The sequence below is a fragment of the Pan paniscus genome, chromosome 19, assembly GCF_029289425.2.
Source record: "Pan paniscus chromosome 19, NHGRI_mPanPan1-v2.0_pri, whole genome shotgun sequence".
Lineage (NCBI taxonomy): Eukaryota > Metazoa > Chordata > Mammalia > Primates > Hominidae > Pan > Pan paniscus.
This window is the reverse complement of record NC_073268.2, coordinates 7,957,616-7,973,534: the sequence shown is the minus strand read 5'-3', so window position 1 is coordinate 7,973,534 and position 15,919 is coordinate 7,957,616. Positions and strand designations below refer to the sequence as shown.

The 15,919-nt window shown below is 52.9% G+C and overlaps 1 protein-coding gene across 3 annotated transcripts in view; it reads left to right on the top strand.

Moving 5' to 3' along the window:
• Positions 1-14,736: 14,736 nt before the first annotated feature.
• RPH3AL (rabphilin 3A like (without C2 domains)) overlaps positions 14,737-15,919 on the top strand; it is a 214,571-nt gene continuing 213,388 nt past the window's right edge. The window contains exon 1 of one of the 3 annotated variants that reach the window (XM_063598632.1): positions 14,737-15,132. The gene's annotated coding sequence lies outside the window, so the exon portion shown is untranslated. The remainder of the gene's footprint in view (positions 15,133-15,919) is intronic. The other 2 variants (XM_034941192.3, XM_034941190.3) reach the window with 2 other exon arrangements.

Genomic DNA, 15,919 nt, shown 5'->3' with positions numbered 1-15,919 from the left:
CAAGTGATTCTTACTTACAAGAATACAAATGAATTTTGTCTGGCAAAGATACAATTGATTTCTATCCTGGAGAAAAGATAATCTCAAAACATTACATTTTATTGTACTGTAGGATATTATGGGTATTAACCACTTTGCATTTATTAGCAACTTCATTTCAGCATTTCTCTAATATATTTGGCCTTGAACAACATGGGTTTGAACTGTGTGGAGTCACTTACATGTGGATTTTTTTCAATACATATATTGGAAAATTTTTTGGAGATTTGTAACAATTTGAAAAAACTAGAAGATGAACTGCTTAGCCTGGAAATATTGAAAAAAGGAAGAAAAAGGTAGGTCATGAATGCATAAAATATATGTAGCACTAGTGTATTATTTTAAGAGATAGGGTCTTGCTCTGTTGCCCAGGCTAGAGTGCAATGGAACAATCACTCACTGCAGCCTCCAACTCCTGAGGTCAAGCTGTCCTCCTGCTTCAGCCTCCCAGGTAGCTGGGACTACAGTTGCAGGCCACCACACCTGGCTAATTTTTACATCTTTTATTTTATTTTATTTTTGTAGAGACAGGGTCTCACTATGTTGAGACTCCATCTCAAAAAAAGAAAAAACAAAGGGAAAGAACTCAGCGATATAGTCATACGTGGGATGTCAAATATCGGCAAAAGAATGAACGGTGCCCCCACGACATGGGCACCAGGAGCTGTCAAGAATAGTTCCTATCAAGGAAAATTCTAGAAAATTTTCTCTACAAGAGACAGAGTCTTGCTATGTTTCTCAGGCTGGTCTTGAACACCAGGCCTGAAGCAATCCTCCTGCCTTGGCCTCCCAAAGCACTAGGATTATAGGCATGAACCACTGCACCTAGCCCAATACTAGTTTTTTAAAATCATTTACCACCATAAAATATACATACATCTACTTTAAAAAGTTAAAATGTATCAAAACTTACCCACACATTTACAGACCATGCCTGCAGTCAAGAGAAACATAAACAAATTTAAAGATGCAGTATTAAATATAACTGTATAAAGTTCACTGCAACACATCCTGGACTACTGTGATAATTTAAAGATGCAGTGTTAAATTGTAACTGTATAAAGTTCACTGTAGCCGGGCGTGGTGGCTCATGCTTGTAATCCCAGCACTTTGGGGGGCCAAGGCGGGTGGATCACCTGACGTCAGGAGTTCCAGACCAGCCTGGCCAATTTGGTGAAACCTGCTCTCTACTAAAAATACAAAAAAAATTGGCTGGGCATGTTGGCGGGCACCTGTAATCCCAGCTAATTGGAAGGCTGAGGCAGGAGAATTGCTTGAACCTGGGAGGCAGAGGTTGCAGTGAGCCGAGGTTGCACCATTGCACTCCAGCCTGGGCAACAAGAACAAAACTCCATCTCAAAAAAAAAAAAAAAAAAAAAAAGATAACTGTAACACATACCGCATTACCGTGATAATTTAAAGATGCAGTGTTAAATCGTAACTGTATAAAGTTCAGTGTAACATTGCACTACTGTGATAATTTAAAGATGCAGTGTTAAATCGTAACTGTATAAAGTTAATTGTAAACATACTGCATTACCGTGATAATTTAAAAATGCAGTGTTAAATTGTAACTGTGTAAAGTTCACTGTAACACATACTGCGCTACTGTGATAATTTTGTAGCCATCTCCTGTTGCTATTTTAATCAGCCCAAGTGTTGCAAATATCCCCTTAAAATGTCATGTGACAAAGTAAATTATCTAGGCGGTGGCTCATGCCTATAATCCCAGCGCTTTAGGAGCCCGAGGAAGGAGGATCACTTGAGGTTGGGAGTTTGAAACTAGACATTTTTTCTACAAAAGAAAAATTAAAAAATTACCCAGGCATGGTGGCGCCTGCCTGTAGTCCCAGCTACTCAGGAGGCTGAAGGAGAGGATCAGTTGAGCCCAGGATTTGGAGGCTGCAGCGAGCCATGACTGTGCCACTGCACTCCAGCCTGGGCGATGGAGCAAGACTCTGTCTCAAAACAAAAACAAAAACAAACATGAACAAACCCGCTAATTATCTCCACGTGAGCAGCTTGCCTCTCCAGTAAGTTGTGAACAGCAGGAAAAAGTGATCGATTGGAGTTCTCCGGTGTCTTTCACTGTGTTTAGTGCAATGCCCTAAACCTTAGCAACACCCCAGGACCCAGATGAACTGCTACGAATGATGCTGAAAGTGCTCCCAAAAAGCAAAGGAAATTCCTGACATTACAAGAAAAAGCTGGATTGCCTGATATGTACCATAGATTGAGGTCTGCAGCTGCGGCGGCCTGCCGTTTCAGACAGACCATTCATCTTGTAGACAGATGATATAAACTTACAGTAATCAGTGTCAGTACAGTACTGTCAATGTGTTTTCTCTCTGATTTTCTTAATAACATTTTACTTACTTTACTGTATATGATACATATACAAAAAACATGTTCATCGACTGTTTATGCCATTGGTAAGGCTTCTGGTTAATAGTAGGCTATTGTTACTTATGTTTCGGGGGAGTCAGAAGTTACACACGGATTTTTGATGGCACGGGGATTGGCAGCCCTAACCTCCATGTTGGTCAAAGGTCAACTGTGTTTGTGTGGGTGGGTGTATGTTTATGTTTTTTTTTTCTTTTTTTGAGATGAAGTCTCGCTCTTTTGCCCAGGCTGGAGTGCAGTGGCGCGATCTCGGCTCACTGCAAGCTCCGCCTCCCGGGTCCACGCCATTCTCCTGCCTCAGCCTCCTGAGTAGCTGGGACTACAGGTGCCCACCACCATGCCCGTCTAATTTTTTTTTGTATTTTTATTGGAGACAGGGTTTCACCATGTTAGCCAGGATGGTCTCGATCTCCTGACCTCATGATCCTCCCGTCTTGGCCTTCCAAAGTGCTGGGATTACAGGCGTGAGCCACCGCACCTGGCCTGTTTATGTTTATATATAAACACATACATAATACATATTATATACATATATAAAATGTATAAAAATAATATATGTTTATATATACAATAGATGTTTATATGGTATATATATGTTTATAGGTACTATATATGTTTGTGTATAATATATACATTTCTTTCCTTCAAATTATTTGAACCAGTTTTAACATCTTATTGGTTTCTTCATCAAAGTGTTGAATAAAATTTTACATCAAAGGCATGATTTGACCTTTTTGAAAACCATAATTTAGCACAGAAATAAAATGCTTCCCCCCTTACTTTAAAAGAACAACTTTCTATATTAACATTTTTGTTTTCTTTTTTTTTTGAGGCAGAGTCTCACTCTGTTGCCCAGGCTGGAGTGCAGTGGCGCAGTCTTGGCTCACTGTAACCTCTTCCTCCCAGGTTCAAGCGATTCTCCTGCTTCAGCCTCCTGAGTAGCTGGGACTACAGGCGTGCGCCACCACGCCCAGCTAATTTTTGTATTTTCAGTAGAGACAGGGTTTCACCATGTTGGCCAGGCTGGTCTTGAACTCCTGGCCTCAAGTGATCTGCCTGCCTCGGCCTCCCAAAAGTGCTGGGATTACAGGCGAGAGCCACTGTGCCCGGCCTCATTCTATCTTAACTTCGATTTATTTATCTGGAAAATGCTTCTAAGCCTGCAACAGCACATGGAATGGGCAGCGCTTGGAGCACAGCTGTTTGTCTCCTCAGTTGGACCAAGTTCCTTGAGGTCAGAAAGTATGAGAAAGTACGATGTCTTTATTTCTGCTCTTGCAGCCCTGCCCAGCTCTTGGCACAGAGCTGACGTTCTGTGAGTGGCTAAATGAGCAAAGCAAGGGGAATGGAACCGATTCTCGTAACTCTGAAAGAGATTGGGCAAGTATACTCCTGTTGGATAGATGAGGAAACTGATACACAGAGATGTAAGTGAATCGCTCAACCTCACAATGCTAATTAGTCACCAAATGGGTTGGAACCCACGTTCCCAGTTCCACATATCCTGCAAGAGAGCGGTAGACTTTACAATGATGTAAGTGAATCACTCAACCTCACAATGCTAGTCAGTCACCAAATGTGGCCAGAACGCATGTTCCCAGTTCCACGAATCCTGCAAGAGAGTGGTAGACTTTACAATGATATTTGTTGACCAACCAGCGAGATGGTGGCATCTTCACTGTTGGTGACGGCTTCCTTGTTTATACTTTCTCTTTGTGGTTTCAGGGACTATTATTGCTATGAGCTCTTCAAACATTCTCCAGAGTGGAAGTTTCTTTCCCAAGAAGGATCAGGTTTTCCCCTTTGGCCGGCGCTGATGTGGGCAAGCCCTGGACAGGGCTTACGGTTCATGCCTTTCCTGCTGTGTGCTCAGCCTGGCTCCCTCCAGCTGGCCCGGCTGCTGATTCCAGCTTTCCACTCTGTCCTGCCCACATTGTGAGTGTCTTCCCCAAGGCAGACAAGCAGTGTCCACACATCTGCAGCACCAGCCTTCGATGTGGGCAAGAGGAGTCCCTTCCCTCTGTCCCATGCTGCATCGGATCCTGCTTTGTCTCCACTCCAGCTGTATCTCTCCCTGAGAGATGGGAATCACGTGGGATCGAGGGGTCTCACCCACGTAGAGCCTATCCCCCCTCCTTCCTTCTAGCCCACAATCCGAGTACCTGGGACCTCGGAGTTTCTTGCCCAAATAGCCCCAGCCTGCTTGTAGGGCCTATGTGGGCCTCTTTCCTGGGTCTTTCCTCCGGAGCACCCTTAGGCCGAAGGGCAGCATGGATGGAAACTGCACGGGGCAGGCTCAGGCGTCCACACCCAAGTGCTCACGGGACCTTCTCAGTGCTGGAGCTGGAAGTAGGAAGAGGAGGTGCAGGCCTGGGGCAGGCTGCAGAACCCTGAAGAATCTGAAATTCGAAATTTAAATCTGACCTTCCAGGTTGTTACGAAAGTATATTCGTCAAGGTAGGAGAACAGTGCATATTTTACTTAACAGTTTGTCATAACTTTTAATATTTAGACATAAGGTGCGTGGGCCGCTGTGCCTGCTCTTGCCCCAGGCTTTGCAACTGTGAAGAGCAGGTCTGTGCTTCCCTCTTCTTCCTTTGAGAACTCACTCCAACCGCTTCCTGATTTTCACTTCATACCTTAAAAAAAAAAAAGGAAAAGAAAAACTCTACAACTAGTTAAGCAAATTGTACTACCTCCATATGGTGGACTACTTGGCTGCCTCTAAAAAAGAACAAGGCAGCTCATTTTAGGGTGGTGTGGAACAAAGGCCAAGACTGTTCATGGAGAGGGAGCGAGGCGCGGTGTGTGCGGTTTGCTAACATCCGCTGTCCCCGTGCTCCACCCCAACCCCAGGACCTCCTTGCTGTTTCTCCGGCACCTGGAACACTCTTGCCCTGGCTGTCCGTGCTTTGTTCACGTGTTAACTTATCAGAGAAGCCTTTCCTGACCTTTCCCCTGTGTCCCTTTGCTGTGCTTACTCCCCTCCACAGCACGAGTGCAGCTTGACGTGTACATCTGTTTATCTGTGTAGCACTTTCTCTTTCTATTAGAAACAGGAAAGCTGGAAACTTTTTGTTCCCGGCTGTACCCCCATCACCTAAAGTAGTGCCTGGCATACAGCAGGCTTTCAATCAATACCACATAAACACCTGTGTGTAAAAAAGGTGCCATCTATGCATATATGTATGTGCCTGGAATACTGCTAAAAGGATACATAAGAAATGGGTAAAATGACTGTCTCTTTGGAAGGAGAGGAAAAGACACTCCGTTTTCACTCTGTCTTCTTTTGTGATCCTTCATTTTGTTGCCACATGGATATAATACTCATTTTGAATATTTTTTCTTTTTTTGAGACAGAATCTCGCTGTGTCACCCAGGCTGGAGTGCAGTGGTGTGATCTCGGCTCACTGCAACCTCTGCCTCCTGGGTTCAAGCGATTCTCCTGGCTCAGCCTCCCGAGTAGCTGGGATTACAGATGTGTGACATCATGCCTGACTAATTTTTCTATCTTTAGTAGAGACAGGGTTTCACCATATTGGCCAGGCTTGTTTCAAACTCCTGACCTCAGGTGATCCACCCACCTTGGCCTCCCAAAGTGCTGGGATTACAGGTGTAAGCCACTATGCCTGGCCTGAATTTTTTTTTTTTAAGTTGCACAAATTCATCAACAGAAGGAAAAAATTTAAAAAGTGGTTGAGAGCTGGACACGGCAGCTCATGCCTGTAATCCCAGCACCTTGAGAGGCTGAGGCGGGCGGATCATCTGAGGTCGGGAGTTTGAGACCAGCCTGGCCAACATGGTGATATGCTGTCTCTACTAAAAATACAAAAATTAGACTGGTATGGTGGCTCCCGCCTGTAGTCACAGCTTCTTGGGACGCTGAGGCATGAGAACTGCTTGAACCCAGGAGGCGGAGGTTGCAGTGAGCCAAGGTTGTGCCGTTGCACTCCAGCCTGGGTGACAGAGCGAGAACCTGTCTAAAAAAAATGGGGTTGAGGCCTGTCGTGGTGGCTTACACTTGTAATCCCATCACTTTGGGAGGCTGAGGCAGGAGGATCACTCAAGGCCAAGAGTTCGAGACCAGCCTGGGCAACATAGGAAGACCCTATCTCTCCAAATTTTTTTTTTTTGAGAGAGAGTCTCATTCTGTTGCCTGGGCTGGAGTGCAGTGGTGCAATCTCAGCTCACTGTGACCTCCGCCTCCTGGGTTCAAGCGATTCTCCTGCCTCAGTCTCCTCAGTAGCAGGGATTACAGGTGCATGCCATCATGGTGCTAATTTTGGTATTTTTGGTAGAGACGGGTTTCACCATGTTGATCAGGTTGGTCTCGAACTCCTGACCTCATGATCTGCCCACCTCGGCCTCCCGAAGTGCTGGGATTACAGGCGTGAGCCACCGTGCCTGGCCTAATTTTTTAAAAAATTAGCCAGGTGTGGTGGTGCACCCACAGTCCCAGCTACTCAGGAAGCTGAGGCCGGAGGATCACTTAAGCCCGGGATTTCTAGGCTGCAGTGAGCCAGGATGCACCACTGCACGGCAGCCTGGTGACAGAATGAGACCCTCTCTCAAGAGAAAAAAAAAAAAAGTGGTTGAGTTTCATGATGGAATACTACATGGCAATGAAAAACAAACAATGGTCTTACGTGACCACCTGTACAAATCCCTCGAATGTGCAGCCAGAATCCTGTAAGTTTTGGAAGAATACAAATGGGCAAATCCATGGAGACAGAAGGTGGGTTAACAGTTGCAGGAGTTGCAGGGAGGGTGACACTGGGAGTGATTATTTCACGGACATACCATATTCTTGCCCCACCCCTGTCGACAGTGCTCAGAGTAAAAGAATGTTCTTATATTATCTTCCTTGTATGTGGAGGTTTATTATGGGAATTGGCTTACATGCTTACGAGGGCTGAGAAGTATCACAATCTGCCACCTGCCAGCTGGAGAACCAGAGAGCCAGTGACAGAATCCAGTCCAAAAGCCAGAGAACCAGGAGTTCCACTGTCCGAGGACAGGAGAGGGTGGATGCCCCAGCTCAAGACCAGACAGCAAGTTCATCCTTCCCCTCCTTTTTGCTGTGTCCCTACATGACTGGATGATGTGCCACTCACATTGGTGAGGGTGACCTTCACTCAGTCCACGATTCAAACGCAAATCTCTTTCCAGAAACACCCTCTCAGACACACCCCCAAACAATGCCTAACTAGCCACCTGGGCATCCCTTATCCAGTCAAACTTACACGCAAAATTAACCATCAAAATTCTTATGGGGTGATTGAAAAACGTTTTGAAACTAGAGAGACGTGGTGGTTGGATAACATTGCGAATGCTCGGAATGATACACGTTAGAATGGTCAATTGTATGTTATATGAATTTTGCCTCAAATTTTAAAAGCATGCAGCATGACTGGGCATGGTGGCTCACGCCTGTAATCCCAACAGTTTGTGAGGCCGAGGCAGGCAGGTCACTTGAGCTCAGGAGTTTGAGACCAGCCGGGTGTAGTGAGTGGTACATGCTTGTCGTCTCAGCTAATCAGGAGGCTGAGGTGGGAGGATTGCTTGAGCCCAGGACGTCAAGGCTGCAGTGAGCTGAGATCACACCACTGCACTCCAGCCTGGGTAACAGAGTGAGACCCTGTCTTAAAAACAAAACAAAACAAAATAAAACAAAACATACAGTATGATACCATTTATGTAAAGTTTAAAACACACAAAACAGCCGGGTGCGGTGGCTCACGCCTGTAATCCCAGCACTTTGGGGGGCCGAGGCGGGCAGATCACGAGGTCAGGAGATCAAGACCATCCTGGCTAACATGGTGAAACCCCATCACTACTAAAAATACAAAAAACTAGCCGGACGTGGTGTCATGCGCCTGTAGTCCCAGCTACTCAGGAGGCTGAGACAGGAGAATGACTTGAACCCGGGAGGCGGAGGTTGCACTGAGCCGAGATCACACCACTGCACTTCGGCCTGGGCAACAGAGCGAGACTCTGTCTCAAAAAAAAAAGTGTCAGAATGAAAAGTAGACTTTGCTGAAGGCTGTCTCCACTCGAGCAAATTCTAGTCTCCTGTTGCATTTGTTTCCTGGGGCTGCCCTAGTAAATTACCACAAACTGGCTGACTTAAAACAAAATGGATGTATTATTTCACAGTCCGGCAGCCGGAAGGCTGAAATCAAGGTGTCAGCAGGGTGGTCCTCCCTCTGGAGGCTGCAGGGGAGAATCCGTCCTTCCTTCCTCCCATTTCTGGGGGCCCCAGGTGTCCCTGGGCTTGTGGCTGCATCACTCCAATCTCTGCCTCCATCTTCCTAGGGCCGCCTTCTAGTCTCTACGTACATCTTATAATGAAGCTTGTCATTGGATTTAGGGCCTGCTAGATGTCCAGGATGATCTCATCATGACAGCCTCAATTTAATTATGTCTGCAAAGACCCTTTTACCAAATAAATTCACAGTCACAGGCTCTGGGAATTAGGATGTGGACATATATTTTTCAGGCCATCATTCAACCTACTAGATCTAGAAATCCGAGTTTCTTCCCTTTTTTTTTCTGAGACAAGGTCTGCTGTGTCCCCCAGGATGGAGTGCAGTGTCACAATCAAGGCTCACTGCAACTCCACCCGCCAGGTTCAAGCGATCCTCCTACCTCAGCCCCCCAACCTGCCCAGCCTCCGTAGCTGGGAGTACAGGCACGCACCACCACACCCTGCTAATTTTTTTATTTTTAGTAGAGACACGGCGCTCGCCATGTGGCCCAGGCTGGTCTCAAATTCCCGGGCTCAAGTGAGCTTTGAGCTTCCTGCTTTGGCTTCCCAAAGTGCTGGGATCACAGGTGTGAGCCACTGTGCCCGACCTAAATCCAACTTTCATTCTTTTTTCCAATTCCACCCCCTGCTTCCCTGCAGTGCAGGTGCTGGCAGGTGGAAGGAGGGCTCTCTTCTCTTTTTCCGTCATCCTTCTGCTTTGATCCTCTCCAGATCTGGGCATCGGAGGATTTCCCAGGAGCCCGTTTTGTAATACATCCTCAGGCCGGCCTCTTGATCCTCTCCAGAGGCACATCTCAGCCTCTGGTGACGGGTTCCCTTGCCCCCAGGGCTTCTTCAAGGCTGCTTGACCCCTGCTTTCTTCCAGTTTCTACTTGGCTTTTGGGAAACTCTCCTGGTCAGAGAGTGGGAAGGAGGCCTGCTCCGCCTGGTCAAGAGTGGGAAGGGGGGCCGCTCCACCTGGTCAGAGGGTGGGAAGGGGGGCCCGCTCCGTCTGGTCAGAGAGTGGGAAGGGGGGCCGCTCCGCCTGGTCAAGAGTGGGAAGGGGGGCCGCTCTGCCTGGTCAAGAGTGGGAAGGGGGGCCGCTCTGCCTGGTCAGAGGGTGGGAAGGGGGGCCGCTCCGCCTGGTCAGAGGGTGGGAAGGGGGGCCGCTCCGCCTGGTCAAGAGTGGGAAGGGGGGCCGCTCCGCCTGGTCAGAGGGTGGGAAGGCGGGCCCGCTCCGTCTGGTCAACAGTGGGAAGGAGGCCTGCTCCGTCTCTACGCAGTTTTGCCCCACTACTGCAAGCACAGAGCAGTTTCCCCACCCCTAATTCTCCAGGCTAGAAATAGGTAACAGGCTCTGGACACATGGTTTGGGTTAAGGGGTGGGGTGGGGGTGGGAGGGTGACCCCCGGGGGACATTTGGCAACACCTGAAGACATTTTTTATTGTCACAGCAGGGGGTTGGATGTGTGCCACTATGATTTAGGGGGTAGAGGCCAGGGATGACTGTTAGACATTGTACCGTACACAGGACAGCCCCTCACCCCCCCCGAGGATTACCTGGCTGAAAAAGTCAATCGTGCTGTGGCTGAGTAACCCTGCTCAGGGTTACTGCTCCCGAACTCCAGAACCCCACACTCTGCTCCTGGAGCTGTGGAGTGCCAGCCAGGCTTCTGGGGAGGGAGAGGGCCATCCTGCAGGCAGCCTTGATTTCTTGGAAGGATCTTCTGGTCGGGGTGGGGTGGGGGTGGGTGAAGGGGAAAACACAGGTGGGGTTAAAGACAAGCTTGTCTTCTCATAACCTGTTGACCTGTTGCCTGGGTAGCTCCCCTCCCAAGGAATACGGTCCTCTGGTATCAGTGGGGAGGGAGTGAGGGGCAAAGGACCAGCTTGGTTCCCTGTTGGAAAGTCTTGAAGGGTATCTGGCAGCTCCTGTTGAGAGGCGAAGGTCCTTATCACCTATCCACCTCAGTGAATATGTCTGAAGGTATCTCAAAGGCTTATGTGCTGGCAACTGAATCCCAGTGTAACAGTGGTAGGGGGTGGACATGTTCAATAAGAGCCTGATACGAGGTGACTAGGTCATGAGGGCTGAGCCCTCTTGAATGGGTTAATAGTGTTCTGGCTGGGCTGGGCGCGGTGGCTCACGCCTGTAATCCCAGCACTTTGGGAGGCCGAGGCGGGCGGATCATGAGGTCAGGAGATCGAGACCATCCTGTAAATGGTGAAATCCCGTCTCTACTAAAAATACAAAAAATTAGCCGGGCATGGTGACGGGCACCTGTAGTCCCAGCTACGTGGGAGGCTGAGGCAGGAGAATGGCATGAACCTGGAAGGCGGAGCTTGCAGTGAGCCGAGATCGCGCCACTGCACTCCAGCCTGGGTGAAAGAGCGAGACTCCGTCTCAAAAAAAAAAAAATTTTTGTTCTGGCAGAAGTGAGTTAGGTCTCGTGAGAGCACGTTGTTCTAAAGTGAGTCTGACCCTGGCGACTCTCCCTCCGCTGTGCGCACACTTGCTTTGCCTTCTAACTTCCACGGAGATGACCCGCCCTCGCCACATGCTGGTGTCATGCTCTTGGACTTCCCAGGCTCCAGAACCATGAACTGAATATACTTTTTTTCTTTATAATTTACTCGGTCGGTGGCATTATGTTATAGAAACAGAGAACAGACGAACACAGCGCTTCTAGTAGAAATTCCTAGACAATAGGAAGTGCCCAGGAGTGTTCATTTATTCACTTGAAGTCTGCTCCCCTCTCTAGACAGCAAGCTCCTTGGAGGCAGGGGATTCTCTTCACCTCTGTATCCCCAGCTCCTGCAACTGTGCATAATAATTATCTGTTGATGAGTAAATGAAGAGTTCGCCTTATTTAGAGAATCGTTGGATTTACAGCTAGCAAGATCTCTCTGTCTGTCTGTCTGTCTCTCTATTAGTAATCCCAGTAATTTATTTGAAGAAAGAGAAGAAATGAGCTTGCTTGGACCAAGGAGCAAAAAGAGAAGACAGGAGACCACTTTGAATGTCGCTGAGTAGACGGGGAATGAGGCTCTTGCCTAGATTATGGGAAGAGGAGTTAGTAAAAGGGCTGTATCACCAGCCCCTCCCCATGACATTGGAGTGAGGGGCTGTGCAGCCTGGTGCCCGGTCCAGGGTGGGGTGCACACGTGTGGAGTGAGGGGCTGTGCAGCCTGGTGCCCGGTCCAGGGTGGGGTGCACACGTGTGGAGTGAGGGGCTGTGCAGCCTGGTGCCCGGTCTAGGGTGGGGTGCACACGTGTGGAGTGAGGGGCTGTGCAGCCTGGTGCCCGGTCTAGGGTGGGGTGCACACGTGTGGAGTGAGGGGCTGTGCAGCCTGGTGCCCGGTCTAGGGTGGGGTGCACACGTGTGGAGTGAGGGGCTGTGCAGCCTGGTGCCCGGTCCAGGGTGGGGTGCACACGTGTGGAGTGAGGGGCTGTGCAGCCTGGTGCCCGGTCTAGGGTGGGGTGCACACATGTGGAGTGAGGGGCTGTGCAGCCTGGTGCCCGGTCTAGGGTGGGGTGCACACGTGTGGAGTGAGGGGCTGTGCAGCCTGGTGCCCGGTCTAGGGTGGGGTGCACACGTGTGGAGTGAGGGGCTGTGCAGCCTGGTGCCCGGTCTAGGGTGGGGTGCACACGTGTGGAGTGAGGAGCTGTACAGCCTGGTGGCTGGTTAGGGTGGGGTGCACACGTGTGGAGTGAGGGGTTGTGCAGCCTGGTGCCCGGTCTAGGGTGGGGTGCACACGATTGGAGTGAGGAGCTGTACAGCCCGGTGGCTGGTTAGGGTGGGGTGCACACGTGTGGAGTGAGGGGCTGTGCAGCCTGGTGCCCGGTCTAGGGTGGGGTGCACACGTGTGGAGTGAGGGGTTGTGCAGCCTGGTGCCCGGTCTAGGGTGGGGTGCACACGTGTGGAGTGAGGGGTTGTGCAGCCTGGTGCCCGGTCTAGGGTGGGGTGCACACGATTGGAGTGAGGAGCTGTACAGCCCGGTGGCTGGTTAGGGTGGGGTGCACAGGTGTGGAGTGAGGAGCTGTGCAGCCCGGTGCCCGGTCTAGGGTGGGGTGCACGTGTGTGGAGTGAGGGGCTGTGCAGCCTGGTGCCCGGTCTAGGGTGGGGTGCACACGTGTGGAGTGAGGGGCTGTGCAGCCTGGTGCCCGGTCTAGGGTGGGGTGCACACGATTGGAGTGAGGGGTTGTGCAGCCTGGTGCCCGGTCTAGGGTGGGGTGCACACGATTGGAGTGAGGAGCTGTACAGCTCGGTGCCTGGTCTAGGGTGGGGTGCACACGTGTGGAGTGAGGGGCTGTGCAGCCTGGTGCCTGGTCTAGGGTGGGGTGCACACGTGTGGAGTGAGGGGCTGTGCAGCCTGGTGCCCGGTCTAGGGTGGGGTGCACACATGTGGAGTGAGGGGCTGTGCAGCCTGGTGCCCGGTCTAGGGTGGGGTGCACACGTGTGGAGTGAGGGGCTGTGCAGCCTGGTGCCCGGTCTAGGGTGGGGTGCACACGTGTGGAGTGAGGGGCTGTGCAGCCTGGTGCCCGGTCTAGGGTGGGGTGCACACGTGTGGAGTGAGGAGCTGTACAGCCTGGTGGCTGGTTAGGGTGGGGTGCACACGTGTGGAGTGAGGGGTTGTGCAGCCTGGTGCCCGGTCTAGGGTGGGGTGCACACGATTGGAGTGAGGAGCTGTACAGCCCGGTGGCTGGTTAGGGTGGGGTGCACACGTGTGGAGTGAGGGGCTGTGCAGCCTGGTGCCCGGTCTAGGGTGGGGTGCACACGTGTGGAGTGAGGGGTTGTGCAGCCTGGTGCCCGGTCTAGGGTGGGGTGCACACGTGTGGAGTGAGGGGTTGTGCAGCCTGGTGCCCGGTCTAGGGTGGGGTGCACACGATTGGAGTGAGGAGCTGTACAGCCCGGTGGCTGGTTAGGGTGGGGTGCACAGGTGTGGAGTGAGGAGCTGTGCAGCCCGGTGCCCGGTCTAGGGTGGGGTGCACATGTGTGGAGTGAGGGGCTGTGCAGCCTGGTGCCCGGTCTAGGGTGGGGTGCACACGATTGGAGTGAGGGGTTGTGCAGCCTGGTGCCCGGTCTAGGGTGGGGTGCACACGATTGGAGTGAGGAGCTGTACAGCTCGGTGCCTGGTCTAGGGTGGGGTGCACACGTGTGGAGTGAGGGGCTGTGCAGCCTGGTGCCCGGTCTAGGGTGGGGTGCACACGTGTGGAGTGAGGGGCTGTGCAGCCTGGTGCCCGGTCTAGGGTGGGGTGCACACGTGTGGAGTGAGGGGCTGTGCAGTCCGGTGGCTGGTTAGGGTGGGGTGCACACGTGTGGACACCTGTGTGGCAGCAGCCCCCACTCTGCAGTGAGCATGCAGGAGCCCCCCCCCCCCCCACCATGAGAGGATGAGGCCGCCTCACACTGGGTCGGGGGAGGGGAGTGGAACAGTCCTGAGTGTGCTGCCTTGTGGGCCAAGGGGACAAACGCTGGGGCAGGAGAGAAGGGAGTGGTTTCTGGAGTTAGCCAGGAGGCTGCACCTGTGTTCACCTGTTAGCTATCCCCAGGGCACAGACAGATAAAGGTGGTTTTGTTACTGTCATTCGGACCTTATGTGGTAAGACCTGGGAAAACAAGGGTTAAGTGAAACATGTGAGAATCCCGTCTAGGAAGAGCTGGCACAGAGCAGAGGTGCAACGAGTGTTTACTGAAAGCTGTAATGGTGAATAGAAGGTTGGGCGATTGGGTTCGTGTGGGCTCCACAGGGGTACAGCTATAGCCAAGAGGAAGGCTTCAGGGAGGCAGCCTCGGGTCACCTATACGTCTTTCTCAGGCGGTTGGCCATCCCGAGGAAGGTCGAGTCACCCCAGAGACACGGAGTGGTCTACCCCCGTCTGTGCAAGCGGCGGTGCGAGCAGCTCCTGGGGGCTGGGGGGTGGGCTAAGGCCAGTGGAATTCCTGCACCCTTGAGGCTTTAGGGTTAGGAGGTGAGGAGGGAATATTAACATTAAGGATGCTCTCCAGTTGAGGGCCTACAGTGATCTCATTCAATCATCACAACAGGACTATTGTTGTCTCTGTTTTGCACGTAAAGAAACTGAGGCTTGGAGTTCGAGACCAGCCTGGGTAACACAGTGGGACCTCGTCTCTACAAAACATACAAAAAGTGGCCGGGCGTGGGAGCGGTGCCTGCGGTCCCGACTGCCGGGGAGGCTGGGGTGAAAGGGTCGCTGGAGCCCAGGAGGCGGAGGCTGCAGTGAGCCGCGCCCCTGCCGTCCAGCGAGACCGTGGGGACCCGTCCCGCGGCGAGGTCACCATCCAGAGGCCGCCCAGCAGGTGCCCTCCGGCCCGGGCTCTGCGGCCACAGGTCCCAGCGGGGCGGGGCGGGCGCCGGTTTCGCGGTTTTGCCGCCAGAGGGCAGCGAGGGAGCGCGCGGGCCGCGGGGCCGAACCCCGGGTGAGTCCGGGGGGGAAGCGGGGCCGCCCCGGGTCTGGGGCCCAGTCCGAGGCCGGGGGGTGCGCGCGGCTCAGCGGCGGGGCCGGCGGGGCGCACAGGGAGGCGGCGGGGACCTGGGAGCTCTTGGCGCCCCGGGCGGGCGCGATTCCGGGGCCGGCGGGGCGCGGGCAGGGCCTGGAGCTGGGCTTCCTCCCGCCGGTGGCCGGAGCCTGGGCTGCACCCGACTCCCCAGAGCGGCGCCCGGGCCCGGAGACCCCCGCTCCGAACGGCCTGCGCTCCGCCCCGACCTCGGGGACCCTCGGGGACCCTGCGGTGCCCCCAGCTCGGGGTGCGGGTGGGGAGGGGGGGGCGGGGACGCGGCGGGGGGTGGGGGAGGGCGGCGCCGGGTGAGTTCCGGGGAGCGAGTCCACAGCGCGGCGTTTCCCAGCGCCCGCCCCGGCGCGCACGTGCGGGGAGGGGCCCGGGGGTCCAGGCTGCCGCCCCTCTGCACCTGGCCTCGCCTGGGGAGGGGACCCGACGCCCCACGAGACTGGGGGGGCACCGTGGGGGCCCCGGGCCCTGCACACTTGGGCTTTCGCCCGCGGCTGGGTGGTCGGAAGGGGGGTTCGTGCGTGCAGGATTTGGGGGGCCCTTCTCACAGCCGAGACCGACGACGCCTCCACTCGCCCCGCCCATCCCTTCCAGCCTGAGTCCCGCGGGGTCGGCTTCCAGCCCTCCCAAAGCCGCTTCCCGGAGTCGGGCGGAGGCGTCGGGGAAGCGCTTCCATCCGTCCCAGGCGCCTCACCGC